Source organism: Heptranchias perlo, chromosome 2, assembly GCF_035084215.1.
Source record: "Heptranchias perlo isolate sHepPer1 chromosome 2, sHepPer1.hap1, whole genome shotgun sequence".
In the NCBI taxonomy this organism is placed as follows: Eukaryota; Metazoa; Chordata; class Chondrichthyes; order Hexanchiformes; family Hexanchidae; genus Heptranchias; species Heptranchias perlo.
The window spans coordinates 36229015-36235313 of NC_090326.1; positions in this window are offsets into that span (position 1 = coordinate 36229015).

Consider the following 6299-nt stretch of genomic DNA (forward strand, 5'->3'; position numbering starts at 1 on the left):
TTATGTAGAATAACCACCACTTCTCCTGTCAATCTGGATGTGGAAAATATCTCGCTGTTAACCTCTATCTTATCTATTTATCTTTCTGTGAGTCATGCTTGCTTCAGATACTTTTTCCTCATGTCCAACACAAAAGTCCGCTTCCATAAGCATGCGCTCATTCCCAAGGCTTGTGTGAAGTATTCTGGGAGAGTAGATCACGGTGAGCAATGGAACCTTGATACCATCTAAGATCTGCACTAGAAATAGTGCACTATCCCACCGTACCCTCCTGATCTCTTCAACTCATGGAAAACGCCACATCAACAGTCTATAAGCCGTTGGTTGAAGGCTACAATCAAGTTTACTAAGGTTAACAAAAGAAGATTGAATCAATGCAGATTGAGTAAAATGAATGAATACTTAGTTTTGAACTTGGTAAAAAAACAAATAAAAGTCCTGCAACCACAGTAATTATCTTAAGTTGGACCTCGTATAACTGAGTAATAGCTTCAAGTCAGTTTGAATATCTCCTGCATGTACCGTGACGCAGCCAAGCAGGAAAACACTAACAAATCTTTCCTAAAGTCTAATCCATGATGAAGGAAAGATTTTAAAGTACCTTCACAATTAATCAAAACTGGTTCAAATGTACATTGCCTGATAGGTTTCCTAATTCAACTCCTCATGAAGTGGCATCTGCATACTAATCAGGAATATGAATTGGGTCCTTTTCACCCTCTTCTCTCCTGCTCCCACCATGGCAGACTGCTCTTGTCCACCTGTTACAGGAAACCATTTTTAATAACAAGAGTAGGCCATTCGGACCCTTGAGCCTGTTCCATCACTTAATTAGATCATGGCTGATCTGTACCTCAACTCCATTTACCCACCTAAGCTCTATATCACTTGATACCCTTGCCTAATAAAAATCTGTCAATCTCAGTGTTGAAAATTTGAATTCACCAGTATCCACAGCCTTTTGGGGGAGATAATTCCACATTTCCACTACCCTATGTGTGAAGAAAGTGCTTTTTGATTTCGCTCCTGAATGGCCTAGCTCTAATTCTAAGATTGTGTCCACGAGTTATAGACTCCCCACCAGAAGAAATAGCTTCTCTGTATCTACTGTTATCGAATTCTTTTAACATTTTGAACATCTCAATTATATCATCCCTCAACCTTCTAAACGCAAGGGAATATAACCCAAGTTTATACAACGTCTCCTCATAATTTAACCCTTTAAGCCATGGTATCATTCTGATGAATCTGCACTACACCCCCACCAAGGCCAATATATCCTTCCTGAGGTTTGGTGCCCAAAACTGAACGCAGTTCTCCAGATGGGGTCTGACCAAGGCTTTGTACAAGTGAAGCATCACTTCCTCCCCTTTGTATGGATCTTGAGATAAAGGACAACAAACCATCAGCCTTTTTCATTACTTTTTTACTTGTGCACTAACTTTTAGTGATTTATGTATCTGAACACCCACATCCCTTCGTTCCTCCACAGATTCTAATCTCTCACCATTAAGAAATTGTCATTCTTGAATCCGAAGTGGATGAATCTCACAGTACCCCACATTGAACTCCATTTACAACAGCTTTACCTACTCACTTAATCTATCTATGTCCTTTTGTAACTTCCTGCTCCTATCTACTCAACTTACTGTGCCTCCTTTTAGTGTTATTGGATATACAACTCTCTCTTCCTTCATCGCAGTCGTTGATAAATATGCTGAAAAGCTGAGGCTCCAGTATGGATCCTGGGGACTACCACTTGTTACATTCTGCCAATTATAATACATCCCATTTATCCCTACTCTGTCTCCTACCTCTCAACCAATGACCAACCCATAACACAAGGTACCTCCAATACCATGCACTCTCATTTTTGCGAATATAATATAAAATTAACAAATAACAACTGTGAGGCACAAATGAAGGGAAAAAAATTAAAACAAGAACTATTCCTCAGCATTTTATGAAGTTAAAGAAAGAACTTTTATTTATATAATGCCTTTCAAAGGATGTCCTAAAGTGCTTCACATCTAATTATGTACTTCAGAAGTGTAGTCACTGTTATGTAGAAAACTAATTTGAGCACAGCAAGGTCCCACAAACAGCAACGAGATGACTGAACAGGTAATTTATTTTTGGAGGTGTTGATTGAGAGATAAATGTTAAGTCATTGAATAAGTATTCTGAGCTGATTGTCTTGTTTGGGATGATTTTTTTTGTGTCACTCTGGGGGCTGATGTTGGCACTGAGACCGGAGGTAAGATGTTTATGGGGCATTTTGATGTTGAGCTAAGGCACAGTCAATCAGTAAGTCAGAACGAAAGCTTGGCAAATGTCAACCTATTCAAGGTGCTGGGCGAAGGTAGGGTAAATCCTCCCTGGTGCAGGTTATGCCAATGTCAGCTTCTGCAAGAACTGCAAATCCACTGTGGAGAGTAAGGGAGAGAAAAAAACTTTGGGAATGATGTAAATAACTGAGAACAAGAAAGACGGTTTTGCGAGGGAGAAGGGTAGAATAAAGTACTTGCATCTTAAGTAAATATTACAACTTAACTGGGAGGTAGAGCAAAAAATGATAATGTAAATAACTTCAAATTTTGGGGAAGGAAGAACAAATAAAGTTATTGGATCTTGTAAATAAGTGGGTAAATAGTATTACATATATATATCTGTGGGGCCTGTATTTTTCATTGTGAGTAAAGTGGGTGATATTTTTACCTGGTGTCAGTCATGTGATGTATTATAGCAATGGATGAATCACTGAATTCAAACTGCAGGAGGACCATGGTAAACATCAGAAGCCATGCTCCTGCGCCTGGACTATCCATGAATAATACCACGGGAGACCTGTAAGTATATCGTTTAAAATATGATGGAAGGACTTGTGTCAAGGCATGTAAAATATTCTCAGCTAAGATATTGGTTAACTTCTTGAACATCTCTTTACCGCTTTTGGAGTGTCAACTTGGTCAGTTGGTCATATTTTTACCGCTGAGTCAGAAGATTATAGGTTCAAACCTCATTCCAAGATAGCACGTAATCTAGGCTGGCACTTCAATGAAGTATCGAGGGTCTTCTACATTTTTTTGTCACAAGTGCTCTCCTTTGGTTGAGATATTAAATCAATGCCCCTTCTGCCTGCTGAGATAGACATAAAAGATCCCACAAAGAGCAGGGTGCCCTGGCCAACATTAATCCTCAACCAACATCACCAAGACCAGATTAATTGGTCATTCATTTCATTACTGTTTGTGGGATCTTGCTGTGTGCAAATCGGCTACCCTGTTTATCTACATAAGAACTGTAGCTGCAAGTTAGAAAATAATTCATGTGAGGTGCTTTGCAATATTTCTCAGAATGTGATAAGACGCCACATAAATGCAATTTTTTTTCCTTTTTTGGTGCTATCTGACTCGCCGTATTGTGTTGCAGCTTTGAGTACTCTGATTCTTCTATTCTCCAGCGGCTATTGGTGTCATTTGGTTTCTGATCAGCAGATGGTGCCATTTGCCTACTGATGAATGGCTGGTTTGATTCTAGAATCTACTGTTCAAAACTAGTAATAATTAAAGCTCGCACACCCCTATCAAGTATTCTGTCATGAAAATCATTTGCTTGCTTTCTTTTAAAATTGCATTTTCTTTATCCTTGAATGCTTGCTGCATGCTCATAGTCTAAACATCAGATTAAATAAATTTACATAGAAATGTGTAGAAGTTACAACACCGAACCAGTCCATGTCACTATTTAACCACCATGCGAGGAACTAGTTCTAGTCACATTTACCCCACCCTGTTCCCATATTCCTTCAAACCCTTTTCTTTTATCCATCTATCTAATCTAATCTTGAATGTTCACAGTGTTTTTGCTTCATCCACAGCCTCACAGCTCTTGGCCACCTTCAAAGATTTGTGCACATATACCCCCAGGTCTCTCTGTTCCTGCATCCTCTTTAGAATTGTACCATTTAGTTTATATTGACTCTCCTCATTCTTCCTGTCAAAATGTATCACTTCACAATTCTCTGCGTTAAATTTCATCTGCCATGTAGCTGCCCATTCCACCAGTCTGTCTATGTCCTCTTGAAGTGTATTACTATCCTCCAATGTTCACTACACTTCCAAGTTTTGTGTCATCTACAAATTTTGAAATTGTGCCCTGTATACCCAAGTCCAAATCATTAACATATATCAAAAAAGGCAGTGCTTCTATAGTCTGCTTCTATCTACCCTCTCCCTTCCTTTCACAATTTTAAATACTTCCATCATATCGCCCCGTAATCTGTGGTGTTCTAATGAAAAAAGACCTAATTTTTCAAGTTTCACTTCAGATACCAGGCAGCATCCTAGTGAATCTGTGATTAATTGCTCGCTTCATTTATTGGCCAGCTAAGGCATTATGACACATACAGGAGTTTCATTACCCAATTAAATAACATCACAAAGATAAGTACAGATGAGGGAGGCCATTTGGCCCATCTAGTTCATCCTTACACCAAAACCTGCAGCCCGTCCATCACAACAACAACAATACCACCTTGCATTTATATAGCACCATTTATTGTAGAAAAACGTCCCAAGGCACTTCACGGAAGTGTAATCAGACAAACGTGGACGCCAAGCCAAAGAAGGAGATATTAGGAGGAGTGACTAAAAGCTTGGTCAAAGAGAGAGGTTTTAAGGGGTGTCTTAAAGGAGGAGAGAGAGGTGTAGAAGTGGAGAGGTCTAAGGAAGGAATTCCAGTGTGGGGCCTAGCTAGCTGAAGGCATGGCTGCCAGTGGTGGAGGGTAGGGAGTGGGAGATGCACAAGAGGCCAAAGCACATAACTACCTCTTGAATAGCGCCACTCTCCTACCCAGCAACCATTCCAGGTATTGATCACTGTGGGAAAAGTGCTTCCTAACAGTTTATTACTGAACTTGCCTTTTACTAGTTTGTACCTATGTCCAGCTTGTCCTGCAGCTGTGTTTTAACTTAAAATAGTGCTCTATTCTGTTTAGTATCTTATATCTATACCCCTCTCATTCACCTCCTTCCAAGGCTGAAGAGTACAAGTTTTTCAAATCTTTCCTGACAGCTCAGTCCCTGGACTCCAGGGGGTAGATCTCTACTTTGTGCGATAGTGTAAAACGGGTGATAGCCAGTCGCAGCCCATTTTACATCTCTCCCGATTTTTATGAAGTTTTGCACTATTGTACAAAGTCAAGATCTATCCCCAGGAATTAGCCTCAGGTCCTTCTCTGCACCGATTCCAAAATAGTGTGTTTTTTTCAGTAAAGTGCTGTCTGTCGCCTGAGAAGATCTCACATTTAATTACAAGTATAAGCTTCAGTGCCTGAAATTCTAGATGGGGCCAAGGCAGAAACTCAGTGGGTCTCCGGATCATGGGGTGGAAAATGGAATGGGACCTAATCCTATCAAGATTCCACCCTACTCCTTACGACCTGCCATTTTCCAGGGCGGTGGGGCGGGGAAGGGGGGAAAGGATATCTTCTGCACATACACCGGCAGAGTGGGACCCCCAGAATTGCAGACCCTCAGTATTCAATGTCACTTGTACATTAAACAAATACTGTTACTAATGCAAGGCTACACAGCAAAGTGTAGAAGCTATAATTCCAACAATTAGCAGCAGCAAGGGACAATTGGCAGTGGAAGATGTGAGAAAGCATGAACATCTGAGAAATTAAGAGCTATATATTTTTTAATTCGTTCATGGGATGTGGGCGTCTCTGGCAAGGCCAGCATTTATTGCCCATCCCTAATTGCCCTTGAGAAGGTGGTGGTGAGCCGCCTTCTTGAACCGCTGCAGTCCGTGTGGTGAAGGATCTCCCACAGTGCTGTTGGGTAGGGAGTTCCAGGATTTTGACCCAGCGACGATGAAGGAACGGCGATATATTTCCAAGTCGGGATGGTGTGTGACTTGGAGGGGAACGTGCAGATGGTGTTGTTCCCATGTGCCTGCTGCCCTTGTCCTTTTAGATGGTAGAGGTCGCGGGTTTGGGAGCTGCTGTCGAAGAAGCCTTGGTGAGTTGCTGCAGTGCATCCTGTGGATGGTACACACTGCAGCTACAGTGCGCTGGTGGTGAAGGGAATGAATGTTTAGGGTGGTGGATGGGGTGCCAATCAAGCAGGCTGCTTTATCCTGGATGGTGTCAAGCTTCTTGAGTGTTGTTGGAGCTGCACTCATCCAGGCAAGTGGAGAGTATTTCATCACACTCCTGACTTGTGCCTTGTAGATGGTGGAAAGGCTTTGGGGAGTGAGGAGGTGAGTCACTCGCTGCAGAATACCCAGCCTCT